Here is a 16,045-nt window from a genome sequence, read left to right as displayed (position 1 = left end):
GCACGTGCAGTGCCAGAAACCTGTGCACCCTGGCTCGTTTATGCATACGGCCTGCCACACAGCCTGCACAGTCCCTGCTTCCTCAGTAGCCTGCCCGCACAATGCCCATGTCCTGCACGCGTGGCCTACCCTTATCCTCCCTGCTTGCACGACGAGGAGCACAAGCGCTTAGAGGGCATTGGCATTAAAGATCAAGGTTAACTATCACCATCGTGATTCATACAGTGTTCCCACTTATGAACTCAATCTCTTTATTTGAGTCCATGTATGTGGGCAAGTTCTCAATTATCAGCATGCAAGTCTTTTTGCAGGAATGCTGCCTACTTTGGGGCCTCACAACTCGCCTTAGACATCCAATTTTAGTTATGTTTAGAAATGGCAGCCACAATAGGCATTTCCCATCATAACATAGACAATGTTAATTCACGATTGAAATTGGACAAGTTATATTATTTTTTGACAATTAATTTATCGGATAATCAATATACAAATAAAAGAGGTAGAAATACGATTTCAGTAAACAACAAACACAATAACAGAGACAACAAACTTTGGAGGAGAATCAATACAACTTCAGTGGATAAAACAAAATTTTGAATGAAGTGGATGGTAATAATAGGCTGCATGTATAAAATGTTGAGAAAAAATAAAAAAGTGTTAATCACTTATGAATGTAAGCTTATGATAATTATGGGTTTATGGTAAAGTGAAATTAGTGAAAATACGGGCTGCCCTTTTTAACACCTAAAACATCGTGAAATAAATTTTAGAGCATATATATCATTTAAAAATTGTTAACTAGTCATTCTCTCAAAATATTATGTGTTATGTTGTTATATAAAAATTGCAATGAAGGGACAGTTTATGGTTTGAGCAACTTCGAATAAACATTTATTTTATAATTTAAATTTCAGAGCTTGAATATGAATTTTCTTAAATTCATAACATCCAGGTTCATCTTCTTTTCTTAGTTCATCATTGGTTGTTCAAAAAGTGTTTAGCTTCTTTACAAAAGTTCTGATTTCTTAGAATTGGATAACCTTTGGGTAACTTGCATCAACTATTTAATTTTGTGGAGCTGTAGTGCCTTAACAGGAAACAATTTTATGCAGCTATGTAATTTACCTGGAAATAGGTCATCTCTGGTTGTCTAAAATATGTATATAATTAAAAGTAACATAATATTACGTTTTTGCTACATATATATATTTTCTTATATAAGGTTCTATTAGAGTGCTCTTATCAAACGATTTCCAATCAAATTATACGCCAAATATAGACCTAACATTTTTTACCAGTCGTATGATGTCTTACATTTTCTAGGGGGTTGTTCAATTTCTTCAAATGATTTTTTTTCCATTTTTATTTTTAGCAATCCAAATGCTTTAGTTCTTTATCATTAGTTGGGATGACCATAAGTTTTCTCAGGCTTATTTTGCTTTATAATTTTCTAAGGAAATAATATCAACCATTAGGCTTACATTATTTTTATTCATATTCAATAAATAAGTAGGATCATCAACCTGAAGTAGGCTGGAGTTATATTTATGAAAAGATGAAATAATGTACATACAGTATAAATGACTAACTCTAAGAATTTCACTTGTTTTCTGTTATTTAATGCACAATATGAACTTTCTGTCTTATGGCATATAAAATGGCTCATTCTTGCATGTTGATTCTTTTTATTGGGTGTCTAACTCCATTACTCCATAGCTGTTTTATTTCCACCCTTCACTTCCAGTTCTTTTTGTGGATGTTGCTTCTAGACTTTAAGTTGGGAAAGGTGATGAGCTTTATATTGTTATTCAGATCCATGATTTACTCTTTGAAATATTTAGCAGCAAACATTAATTTCATTTTATTTTCATGGTTTACTTTTGTTTTTTAATTTTTTCCATTTTTTAATTTTTTTAATTTTTCATTTTTTTAGACTTTTATGTGAAGGTACCACCAATCTACAGCCCCACTATATAAAACAAATGGTGGTTTGAGGTAGAGCTCGAGGTGGATAGAGGGTGGAGGTGCAGGAGGAGGATGAGCGCGAGGTTGTATGAGGATGGAAAGAGTAAAGAGTAGAGGTGAATGAGGGTTTTGAGGTGGTTATGTGAGTGGGAAGGAAGAGAGGAAGGAGATGAGTATCTGAATGGAGAGAGAGTGGAGCATTAGTATGATGGGGAGCAAAAGGTTGAGATGAGGTTTGGTGGGTGAAGAGTGGAGGCTATAAGGATTTTGAGGTGTATCTGGGGGTAGGGACAAGGAGAGGTAGGAGATGAAGGTAGGATCAATGAAAGGTAAATATTTAGGAGGATGGGAGTGGGAGGTGGAGATGGGAGGAGAGTGATAAGGAGGTTGATGTGGGCCAAGGAATGGGGGTGTAGTGGGGGTTGAATGGAGATGCGGTTTGAGAGAGGACAACTATGAGAGGGACGGGGTGTTCTGAAAATTTTTTTATTTCTAGATTAAATATTTTAATAAATTTTGTTGGTAAGATTAGAAGTCTAGGTGTGGACTAAGAAAAAAGTTTTGACGAGAAAGGGTAGAGGTAGAGGTCAGGATTGTGTCGGGGTTGTGTTTAAATGTAGGAGTAAGTATGAGTGTGGGAAAGGGGACCTTAGGGGATTAGGATGGTAAGGTATGGAGTGTGGGATAGCGTATAAGATGGGTTTCTGGTGGATAATGAGAGTAAGGTATTGGTGGGGGATGTGGAAATTGGAACCATTGTAGGCTTAAAGTTAAGATAAATTTCCTATTCAATGTCCCATTTAGGCGCTACCTACATTCCAAATCTACTATGATGACATTCAACAATGGTGATGAAAGAGCCTCCTACTCCGTACGCATCCAATGACTCCTCAGAAAATTACCAATATTCAACCTCTCGAGGACTCTTTAGTGACCTGTTGAGATGTCACTATTGTCTGCCTTTCCTTTGTCTCATTGGTGTGGGTGAGAGGGCTTCATGTATAAATGGGATTTTTTTCTCGCTCTACGCTTTCACACTTTTCAAAAACTAAACCTTCACATATTTAAAACCCCTAGATGGTGTCTAGGGCATGACTAGACCAGTCTACAAGCACAGCCATCGAGTTGTCATATCTGGCATTGTGTTTTTGTCAATTAAAAGACTGATTTAGTGAGTTTTTATTTTTTAGAAATAGGCATACAATTCAACTTTCTCAATCTCAGTATTGCACTGATGCCCAGACCTTTTTCACTCAAAACCAGTCTGGTACAGTTTAGTCCACTTATTATGCTTTTTCATAGAATATGTGTATAATTCATATATATCATTTCATGAATGTGTATAATTCATATATACATATTTCAATATTAAGGTTTAAGTTTTTGTCTGTTTTTGAAAGAAATCACTACTCTAGAGTGTTGATTCCTGGAGCAGAAAACTTTTAATGAAGCAAAAATGACATCAACAAAACTACTATCAAATAATTTCTCCTCGGATCATATCCACGATTTCAAAGATCCTCTAGTGAAACATGTTGAGCTACTAAAGTGTGAAACCTATAGATGTATCCATGAGATCCCTAGCACGTCAAATCTGCTCCTTCACCTCAACGATCTTCCTTCATGCTCCTTTATCAATAACCCATCATCATCACATTGGGAATGCAGAGAATCCATGGGAGAAGGGACAAGAAGGGAAGATCATTGAAAAATTCTGGCCTTGATGATTGTTTTTGGATCCCATATTTATTGTAAGCAAGTGTTTTTCAATAAAGTATATCTTTAGACATCCATAGGACCATTTGAGCATGGCCCTCTAGGTCCATGTATCAGACTAGCCAATGAATCTAGGGGACATATGAATTATAATGGCCTTCCAAATTAACTATATAATCATATAGATTACTTAATTACATACCAATCTAACCCAAACGATAGGTAAAACTTCCAGCCCTTAAGGTGTCAAGATGCACCTCATGCTCTAGAAGATTCACATGAGTATGTATCAACTCAATCATGAAATATGTCTGTCATTGGTTACTGTGTACTTATATTCTCTTATCCACTTGACACTCTGAGGAAGACTATTAAACCCCAATCGGCCATTTGAGTAATTACTTATGCTTTATAAAATCATCACAACTCATCTCTTATATTTTATTGTCTTAGCCAATGACATAATCACATCATCTTCCATGATCTGTTTCCTCTTATACTGAGGATTAAGGTTAAATATGTTAGCTAAGGCTTTTGGTTTATACAAAATATTTATAATTTCCCTCAAGCATAGAGCAAGCAAGCTTTGAATTCACAAGGAGGAAGCATTGAGTAACCAAAATTTATCTTTAATTTCTATTTTTTGGTTTTTATAGTTATTTTAAGAATTAATTTAATTTTATAAAAGGAAAATAAATAAAAGTAGTCCCAAAAAGTTAAATGAATGTGAAAAAAATATTATTCATATTTAACATAATATATTCAAATTTTATTGAATAATTGGGAAAATATTAATATAAGTATCTAGTATAAAATTACAAATTAATTATAGTTTTAAATACCGTTGATGTAGCATGACTACGGGAGACCGGGTAGGAAAGACTATCTAGTGTAGGGTGGGATAAATCAGACGACAATTCACACGATCAAAGTCGAAGATTTAAGTCTGGTGTAAATACTGATGGTGCAGCCCCATTCCTCGTTCGAGGGCGGGAGTACTATCTTACAACCACTGTGGTGAAAACAAAGTAACAATTTCAATAAATCCAATGGTCGATCGCTAGAAGATTCAAAGGCCTAATCAACTTATCGCTAGAAGATTCAAAATCCAAATCAGATAATCCGACGGTGGTGGAAAAACAATCCAGGATAACTAGAAGAAGAACACCGACACCAAAGAGGATAGAATTTACCTCTGGTACTAGAGCAGTGCACTGTGACGGTGCGGGTAATTCTTGACACATTGTTAGCGGGGGCGAGTGATGTGTACTTCGACAGGATGTCGCGGATCCAACTGTATACGCGGCGACGATGGCTGCATGGGCGACTTGGGGTAGGCGGTTGCAAGCGATGGCCAAGCGACGGGCGACGGTGCTAGCAGTTGGGCAGGGGCAGCTCAGCGCGCGGAAGGCAAGGCCGGGGGCCGTGCGCGCGCGGGTGTGAGCGGTGGTCGTTCGTGCATGGGCGCGAGCAGCGGCCATGTGCGCACGGGCGCAAGCGGCTGGTAGGGTGGGCAGCCTTGTATGTAGTAGGGAAGGGAGGCAGCCCTGCGCGCGACAGGTGAGGGAGGCGGCCATGCGCGCGTGGGCACGAAAAATAAACCACGTGCGGGCAGACGTAGCGATGACCGTGTGCACCCAGGCACAAACGGCAGGCGAGAGTGATCTTCCCTTGACGGTGGCCGCAGCGGCAGCTCAGAATGGAAGATGGCTAGGCAAAATTTCCTTGAGAAGAAAAAAAACTTCAATCCTTAAAGAAAATTTACCAAGTTTTTCTTACAACATTGGCCTATGTATAGGCCTTGGAGGAAAGAAAAAATAATATAACTGTTATTTAAAAATTCTAATATTAAAAGATGTTGGCGACGTGTCATGCCAACGTACAGTTCTGAAGTTGGTGTTGGTGACGTGTCATGACGCGGGACGTCTCATGTGAAAGTGGAGGCACGTCTTGTAGTGGTGCGTTGTCGTGGTCGCCATCAACCGTAGCCGACACTTTGGGAGTAACAGATGAGAATAGAGAGAGATTGATGTGATTGGAGTGGTACAAATGAGAGAGATAGTATGATGATTGAAACTGTGATGATGGTGGATATACACCAATGAGCTGCGGAAGAATTGGGTGATTGATGATGATTTTATAGTCACCAATATGAGGGAAATGGAGCCACATATGTGCTGATGAGCAGTGAAGTTGAAGGTGGTGTGCTTGATAGCAGAACCTAGGCTACCAATGATGATAACCAAGGAAAAAGGATGAATGTGTGAGTTAGAAAAAGACAATGATCATACTAACCTCGTCGACATGCACAATGGGTAGAGTAGTGCTTTTTCTTCATGTGGCATGATCTGAACATCACTATTTCAATCATTCACTCTAGGAGTCCAAGGACGAATCCAAACAAGATTTTGAATGACCGGTCATCATTTTAATGACCAATCATAATTAGAAATCAAATCCAAGGTAGATTTTTTACAAAGATGGGGGCTCCTATTGATAGATCCAAATGGTCACAGGAAAGGGGAGGGAAAGTTGGAAATGCCGTTAAAGTTTTATCCTGAAACTCCTAGACTGTTAGATATCATTGTTTTAATTTTGAGCAATCTGAGACATCTGAGCCATCTGATTTTCACTTTCCTTAGTTTTCTCTCCTCCAGCTTTTGTGGTGGATTACCAGCTTGGCACGGATTATAGGAATTGAGAATTTCAATAAATTGCTACTAATATATAACTAAATTCAATACTATATTTATTGAATTTTAAAATAATGCTCTTTATGAATTAAGGTCACAACTTTTTGTAAAATAATACTAGAAAATCCAAACAAAGGGACATATGAATCTAAAAATATAATAGACCTTTGTAAAATTGGAATTAATCTTAGCAAAAATTTATGACATAAAATTTGAATTAATGTAAATAAAAATATTTTCTTTATGAACTTTATGTGAGAAAATTATGTTAAAATACCCTAAAATATCGAAAAATTGGAACTCCATCCTAAAAATGTCATATATTATTTTAAGCCTCACTTACATGGATTCATTGTAATTGTAATGAGAATAAACACATAAATAAATGAAAATAATACGAAAATTAGCAGGTTATTTGTGATTATCACTTATCTTGATAATTCAATCATCTGTGTGAATTTTTTGAAGATAGAGCGATGATGTCTAAAGTTCCACACGCTTCAGCTATTGGATCCATCATGTATGCGATGCTATGTAGTAGGCCTGATGTTGCCTTTGCTCGAAGTGTTACGAGAAGATTTCAGACAGACCTAGGAGAGGAACACTGGGTAGTAGTGAAATGCATTCTTAAGTACTTGAGAAGGACTAAAGATTTATTTTTGATTTATGGAGGAGAGGAGCTGAAGCTGTAGGGTTACACAAACTCAAGTTTCCAGTCATATCCAAACGATAGTAGATCTACATCTGGATTCCTGTTCACAGTGAATGGGGGCACGATATCTTGGAAGAGTTCCATGTAGAGTACTACCGCAGACTCGACAACAAAAGCTGAATACATAGCAGCAGCCGAGGCCGCCAAGGAAGCAGTTTGATTGAAGAAATTCATCATGAAACTTGGTTTTGTTCCTTCCATCTCAAAACCTATTCTGTTGTTGTGCGACAACAATGGTGCAATAGCACAAGTGAAAGTGCCACGGTCTCATCAAAAGTCAAAACACATTCTGAGGGAATTTCACTTGATTAGGGAGATCATTACACGAGGAGATATTGTGAAGGAAAGGGTTCCATCAACCGACAATATAGTAGACCTACTAACTAAGCCACTAGGTCATGAAGTCTTTGAGCATCACTGTCAAACAATCGGATTGTTGAACAATGGTGATTGGCTTTAGTCCATGTGGGAGATTGATGGATATTATGAGGACGTCAAGCTAATCACAGTACTATGTTTATTTAAGTTTACTGAATAAAATATTTGGGTTCATTAATAATTCGGCGTGATGTTTATAATGAAGTCCATGAATACGTCCAATGATTTAGTGAATTATGATAAGATAATGATAGAGTGATCACTAGTCTTTACACATGTACTCTAAATATTCCTATTAGATGGATAGTTGATATGGACATCGAATTATCCAGATAGAATAACACTAGCTGATCCTACTTATGCGAGAAGTACAATTGATCCTGTGGCTATTGATGTGACGACACTAAGAACATATACTGGGTGCTCTTTGGAGAAAGAGTTCATTAATTGATCCATATGAATCTATGAATGGTATTATATCTAAACGTATGAGCATCTAATCAAGTTGACTCAAGTCACGGTTATCTAAGTGATCCATTGGCCTGAGACACCAAGGATATCTCTTGAGTGGACGACTACATTTTGACTATGACTTATGAGCATCTAATCATGGGATTCAAATAAGTTATAGATCAGATGTAGTAAGAAGCATGTAGAGATAATTGAGTGATCAAGACGAGATCATATGCCCTTAGTATAAGAGGAGATTGACTCAAGGAAGACAATGCAGAAAACTCCTTGGCCAGAGTAGTGAGGATATTGGAGAAGGCATTCTCTAATGATCCCCGTTACACATCAGTATTAGTCGAATGACGGATTAGGGTTTGACAATAAACCATAACATAAGTCATTCTCGAGTCTCGCTCGGAGGATAGACTATACATATTCGATAATCTATGACGGTAAAGGTTCCATGAAAGAGTTCGAGACTACTTCGTATCTTCTTGAGCACGAGTTGTAGCTTGGCACCCCACGGGCTGGAAACTTAACCTATCAATTGGGTTAAATCGATCCTTATTTAATGAATCTATATGTTGATATAGTTGATTAATAAGTTTGGTCAATAAATGTTATTGGGCCACTAAAGTTATTAACTAGAATAATAGATGGGCCTCGAGGGTCACACGCACAAGGTCATATGGGCATTGGTGGATACATTTTACTTTCTAGGGTTTTTAAGAAAAACCTTAAGTGAAATATAAACAACGAAAGGGGTCTAATTTTAAGCACCCTTGCAAGCCTCACTTGAGAGCCCCTATCTTTCTTCATTCTTTACATAAACCAAGAAGAGAGTCTCAAAGAAGAATTATAGAGGAAAAGGTGGAGATCCAAGCGCCGAGTGATAGCATGGATACTTCTAGAGGCCGGACACGTAAACGGCTACAGAATGATCTCGGAGAGGCAAAGTTGATAACACCATAAATGTGATCTTAATTTCAAGCAATTAGCCCAATTTTATGCATTTAAAGAGTTTAAAATGGGGTTGTTATCATATATTAAAATGTAATTATTGTTTCCAAGTGATTTCTGGTTTTTCCCTTATTTTCTGTTAATTTTATGAATTTTCTGGGATTTATTTAAGCTTGAAATAATTCTTTTAAATGAAAATGGCAATTTTCATATTTTGATTTTGATGTTAATTAGTGTGGGATGAATTAATAAATATTCTAGAATTTTCTAGAATTTTATTGGATTTTTTTGGAATATATTCAAGGAAGAAATGAACTTTTAAGGAAGGAAAAGGATATATTTATAAGGGGAAAATGAGTTTAAAGTAATTTTTAAACTCCCAGGGGCTTTTCGTGAATATGTGTTGCAATTATACCCTTAAAAACGGCTCTCGGTCGTTAAGGCAAGGGCATAGATACAATTATGAAAACTTTGTAGGGATTTAATTGCAATTTGTTATGGTATTTTTATGATTTCAGGAAAACTTCAGAGGAGAGAGAGAGCAGAAGGGCATATACACAATTACTTTTGGGCGTCGTCAAGCGACAAACAGCTATTAAGAAAGGACATAAATGCAAAAGCACATAGAGTGTTTTCGGGCAAGCTACATGGCCTTATCTCGGCCGTCGGATGAGAATCTAACGGTGCTTGATGAGGATGACCACCAGGCGGTAAGTTCACCGCCCGCACAGTGCATACAACGCGCATGCACCGATGGTAACATGGCAGTTTGCTACTCACTACCGCTGCGAAAAAATGTACGTTAAGTACATTTAAATGTACAATGTACATTTTTCTGATATTTTCTTTTTATGTTTAATTTTTGCTAGGGGGTACGTGGCGTTCAGAGATCAAACCTGAAAAAAGAAATTCAAACTACGCCAGCCAATCAAAATCTGACGCATCATTGCATGTGAAATAAATAAATAAATAAGTGGATTTAAATCCAATGGCTAAAATTGGTTTAAATACATTCATTCATAACTTTTGATCCTGAAGTCTGATTGAGATGATTTTGTTTATAGATTTGCTCGTCTTGACCTCCTCTGTCTATCTTTCAAGAGAGAACTCATTCTAGAGGTTTTCCGATGAGAGCTGAAAGACAAAGAGGAGCTTTAACCTGGATAAACCTGTTTGGTAATTTTTTTTCTTCTTTGTATTTGAATTTTGGATGTATTTTGGATGATGTTTTAGTGAATCTCTTCGTCGTTCTTGTCAATCTTGGTTTGAACTTCTAAATCGCTAGGCTTGATCGAATTGTAGAAGCCCTTACTGAGATTGAGAAGAGGGATTGTTAGATTTACCTAGCTATTCTAAGTGCACATTAAAAAAACTATTAAAAAATATAATATTTAATTTTTAGGAGATTGAATTACCCCTTTTTATTATCTAATAGTGTAGTTATTCTTGAATTACCAATCTTCAAAAACCAACCAAACCAAATCAAATTTTTCCTCTCAACCTCTATAATTGACCCCTTTGACCCTCCTCTTTGGATTAAAGAAGCCAATCTAGAGCCCCAAATTTCTTCTATTCTTCCTATCTCTTCTACCCCCTTTGTAAATTCGTCATCTAATTAGGGTAGTTTGATCTTCATTGAAGATCAAGGTAACTCTAATTAGGCTCAAATTAATCAAGCAGATCATCAATTGGAGTCATCACTAGCATCCCTTGGACGATACCCTTTACTTATCACAACACATCTTAAGTAGGGTTTTTATAAGTTTTATTGTATAAGCTGAAATTGACAACGACAAGGGATTAAAATTTAGTAAAATTCACCCCTATTTTTGGTTTATCAAAAGTCAAGGGTGGAATAAGTTCCCCGAAAGGTACTTTCAATGTTTTATTTTAAAGATCGATTGTGAATCAATCGACCTACTTCCTCATCCATGGAACGTGTCTTCCATAGCTGAACCAAGGGACCAAACCCAACAAAAAGTGCATTCTAAATGGACAAATAAAGGAAGAAGTATATGTAAAACAACCACTAGGGTTCGACAACCATGAAAACTGGGATGGATTTACAAGTTAAACAAGGCACTATATGGCCTTAACCAATCTCTGAGAGCTTGGTATGAAATGTTAAGCAATTATTTATATTCGAATGGGTATAAAAGAGGAAGTGTAGACACCACTTTATTTATAAAAAGAGTAAATGAATAATTAATCGTCGGTTCAGATATATGTCGATGATATCATATTCGGGTCAACAAATCCCAAATTGTGTGAAGAATTATCAAATATGATGAAAAGGGAGTTTGAGATGAGCCTAATGGATGAGCTTAGCTATTTCTTTGAACTTCAAATCATCTAAAAGAAGGATGGTTTATTCATTTGGCAAGAAAAGCACACTAAGGAACTTCTGAAGAAGTTCAATGTTGTCGACTATCAATCCAATGGAACTCCAATTAGTCCAAGCACTAAGATGTACACTGATCATTCATGGTCTAAGGTCGTCCAACCGGTATACCGAGGAATGATTGGATCACTTCTCTTCCTTACAGCTAGCCCCCCAGATACACTATTTACTCTATGTTTGTGTGCACAATTTTAAAGTGATCTTCGTGACTCTCACATGCGTGTAGTCAAAAAAATTCCAAGGTATCTAAAGGGCATGATTGACCTTAGGATATGGTATCCTAAGAATCAAGAATTGGCTCTAGTCAATTTATGTGACTCAAATTTTGAAGGCTGCAAAGTCGAAAGGAAGACTACGAGTGGAACGTGTACACTTTTAGGTGGATACTTAATCTCGTGGACATCTAAAAAGCAAAATTCTATAGATTTATCCATGGCGGAAGCTGAATATATAGCAAATGGGCTGTGTTGTGCTCAAACACTATGGGTGAAACATCTCCGAGATTATGGTATCACACTCACAGACATACCTATTTTATGTGATAATAGCAGTGCCATAAATCTGGCCAAAAACCCAATTATGCATTTGAGGACGAAACACATGGATGTTAAGCATCATTTTATCAAGGATCATATCACCAAAGGGATATCAGTCTAAAATTTGTTTCCACTGAGCAACAAATTGCAGATATTTTCAAGAACCCATTAAGTGAAGACAGATTTTGCACTCTTCTGCAAGCCGTTGGCATGACCCACATGAAAGAACTATGATGACTGTACACCTGAGATTTGTCTTTCATGTTTTATTGCAACCAGCCGCAGCTTCACAATCAATTCATGATAATCTTAATCTTGGCACTGGATCACAACAATCTTGCGACAATGGGGAATTGTTGGCGCCTGCAGTCTGGACTCGTCGAAGCCGTCATCTGAACTGCCGTCACTGTTATCAACTGCCTGCCGTCGTGCCTAGTCGACTGGCATGCCAAGGCTCCAACGAAGACACCCGACGCCGACAGCCCGGGTGAATTATGCTCAATTATCATGTTTTGATTTCTTTCACCCCTTCGTCCAGTAGTCGTTTTATCCACGTGTCTGTCGTTTTATCCATGTTTCGTGTCTTCGTCATCATGGGGAGGGAACCTTAGTCCTTCGGACTCCGTCCCTTTGATTTTCCCCTTTCTTTTTATGTTTTAGTTCCCCTTTTATTTTGTTGTAATGGGGGCCCATTATATAAGGACCCCTCTTGTTGGACCACCCTTCTTCCCCACTTGTTGGACTCTTTGTAAGGGGCACATCATAGCCCTGTATAAGGCCATGATGGGCACCACGTTCTCTTTCAGATGTGGTTTTATCATTGTGGCAGTTATTTGTATTAGAACCAGGTCTCACAAGAAGAAGAAAGTGAAGAAGAAGAACGAGAAGAAGAGGATCGAGAAGGAGAACGAAGGGGGCGAAGGATCTGGAGGTTCTATGTGGGGGTAAATTGACTCCCGCTGGAATTGACCTCGTGAATCCCTTCTTTCTCCCTCCAGCACCAACCCCAACCGCATGTGCAGTCGAGAAGTTCGTCGCTCTGTCCGTTCGCTTGTTACATTTATGGCTGTCGGACTATTTGCAACTTTGGGCTAATACGACCGATCGACATCTCTCAACCCTGGTCTATTCCCCCCAGGACGAGCCCATCCGATCACTGCACAAAGGGAAACGGTGGCTCTGGAGAATCCGGATCGAGAATTTGCCGTTATTTTTGCTGCCCGTTGTACTTGCAACTTCTGGACTAACCGAGGCTTTAGCCAAGGCCGACCGGTCGACATCTCTCGATCCGGGTCTATCTTCCCCAGGACGTGCCTCTGACTGGTCAACTGTAGGAAGAGCCATTGTGGTCTTTGTGTCGACCGTCTAGTCGACACAAGAATATATCTGGGCTCAGCTCGGTGCTGGGAATTTGCACTCAATTAATGTTTGAACGGGACTTGCTAGAGTCGAGAGACCTTCCCCAAACGCCGCTACCGTTCGGCAATCTCCACGCCAATTGGACCCAAGGCAGTTGTGCCTCTGCCCTAGTCGTTGTCTTGCTTGTGGACTCTCGCGCTGTTTGATTGCACCCGCACAGAGTAGCGGCAGTTAAAGCTTTCAAACGCGGGCACCGTGCCTCACCACTTGTGCTTGAGGTTGTTGTTGCCTCCTAAACTTGTGCCCTCTCTGCATCAGACTCGTGACACCCATCCCCGGCACTCCACCCACAGCTGACCAGGACCAGCCTACGACAAGTGATCGTCCGGCCCACACTATCCAGCCACCCAAAAAGCGTGTTAGCTGACCATTTCTGTCTGCACGTCACGGCTGCTACGTTGATTCGCCTCGACCCTTCCTCCGTCCTACACTATGACCAGTTGAGGTACCCCATCCCTCTTCGGCTCCCTCTCCATCCGCACCAACGCCAGTGCTCGCCATCGACAAAAATTCTGCATCAACGGGCCATCGCCTCGAGGTTTTTCATCCTCATCGTCGCTTGTTATATTACCTTTTGCAGTGTACTTTTGATCGATTCCACCGTGCTCAGGTTAGTTAGGTGAGAGAGGAAAATTGAGAGATATCAACAAGAATTTGGAGCATCTTACCGGTACGGACGAGTTCGTCCATTACGTGTGAGACATACGGATTGATTCCATTCGGTGCCATAGTCGCCCTCGCCTCCTTTGATGAGGTTTGAGATGCCACTGTGGACGTCACCCAGTGACCTCCCTCGAGTCAGAGCCTGCACGTATGACACGTAGGGCGCATTCATCATGCATCGTAGTTACATTTACCTAGTTAGTGTATTATCCGTCAATCGACGACACCATCGATGTTCGACACCACTATCTTGGTACCCAGCCATCATACTCGGTACCGACTGGATGACGTCCTCAACGACATCAGCCATCACGAATCCTACTACCAGGCTCACCGTGTGCAGTGTACTGTTTTGTTTTTTTTATATCTTGTTGTGCATTTATCGTGCTTTAATTTTGATGATGTATTACACTGATTTATTGATTGGGTGACCCCAGACATGATGTCTCATACATATCAAAGTTTCTGTTCTTCGCTTGTGCTTTTCATGAATTGGGTGATCCTCCCTCCGTTGATGGAAGCAGATATATAGGGAGAGATTTGGTTGAGGGGGAGCCATTTTGCTTTTTCGATTGAAATAAAAAAGGGGGAGAAATGCGCAATGGAAGCATATGTCAATATTTTGAAATTCATCAAAAAGGGGGAATTGAAGATTGATGTTTTTAAACATGAATCTTGAGTTTGGAATTTTGATGAATTACAATACTAAGTTAAAGCTAGAAAATATCACTTACTAGGCAATTTTATTGATTATTCTTAGAGCATTGGATTTCTACTAGGCAGGTAAACGTGAGATTTTACTAAAATTCAAACACAGCTCAGTGATTAAGGTGAGCTCTTGAGAGTATTGAAAGAGTTATATATGATTATTAAAGAAATTTTATATAAGTTGTTTTAATTTAAAAGGTAATACTTGTAATAGATCATTCACCAACAGTGATCAAACTATTCAAAAGTACCAAACTGATAGTTGTATCTATCAAATATTATTTTCTGACCATTTACAAAAATGTTCATTAAAGCATAGTGATTATTTGTCATACTACATTGCTTAACTCAAGCACAAAGGTAAGTGTATCTCAAGGTGCCGGCCAGTTGGGCCAATCAAGAGGACCTGGGTGCTCTGACCTAGAAGGAGTCGAGAAGGCGTGTGAACCTGCAAAGGCTACGGGGGCCAGAGACAGTTCCCCATTTCAATTCCTACATAGGGGATATCCATGTATCCCTATTACCAGGCTGGTTTAGCTTGGGGGCTTAAAGAGGTGGTTAGGGATTGATTAAAAAAAAACTCTGGCTGGATGTCCATGGTATAAAAATATGTAGTGTCCTCCATCTTTTACCCATCATCTTCACATATAAATTAAGATATCTACGATCATAGTTCGATAATTCAAAACAAAAATACATAACCAGAGGACAACCTAATTCACCCCTCCCCTTCTCAGGTTATCCCTAACAACGTAAACAAACAGGACATATTCTACAGGGATAATTTGAATTGCCCTCATGAGTATCCTTCAAATAGGAATTTTTGGAACACATGCTTAAAGAATAAGATATCTCATCATAATTCCCTAAGTTCAATCATGTATCACAGAGTTGATAATATGTGGAACACATGCACTACAATGAATATATTTAATTAATGAACATTAAACCATATATGGAATGTGTGAATGGCTTGCCACCACAAATGTTTCCATCATGGTGGTCTTCAGATGTCTACATAATTGGTGACTATTAGCAATTGGATTAGGGAGATAATATAATTTTCATAAAACTATTTGCTGTATCTTTAATTTACTTTTTGAGCTTTCTCAAAAATTCTTTTCAAAAAACTTATAATTTTTTTTGATATGTAATAAGAATTTTGAAACACTGAGTTCAAAATATCCATCACACTACTTCTGCATTTCCAGTCAGATACATAGTCACCCAAATCACTTCCATCTTATCTGTGTGGAGAGAGATATCATAACACAAAGTTAAAAGTCCAGGAACACATTATATTTCAGTAAAGTCCAATCTGTGTCTAACTATTCAAGTTTGCATTCTAAAATCCTCATAAAATGTATTAAAAAATATTGAGTAATATTTTTTCAACCTGATCATTTAGGTGGACGGTAGACATATCAAATTTTTGTAAAATATT

Source organism: Wolffia australiana, chromosome 4 (assembly GCF_029677425.1).
Source record: "Wolffia australiana isolate 7733 chromosome 4, ASM2967742v1".
In the NCBI taxonomy this organism is placed as follows: domain Eukaryota; kingdom Viridiplantae; phylum Streptophyta; class Magnoliopsida; order Alismatales; family Araceae; genus Wolffia; species Wolffia australiana.
The sequence above is the reverse complement of the archived record's forward strand: the minus strand, read 5'-3'. Positions refer to the sequence as shown.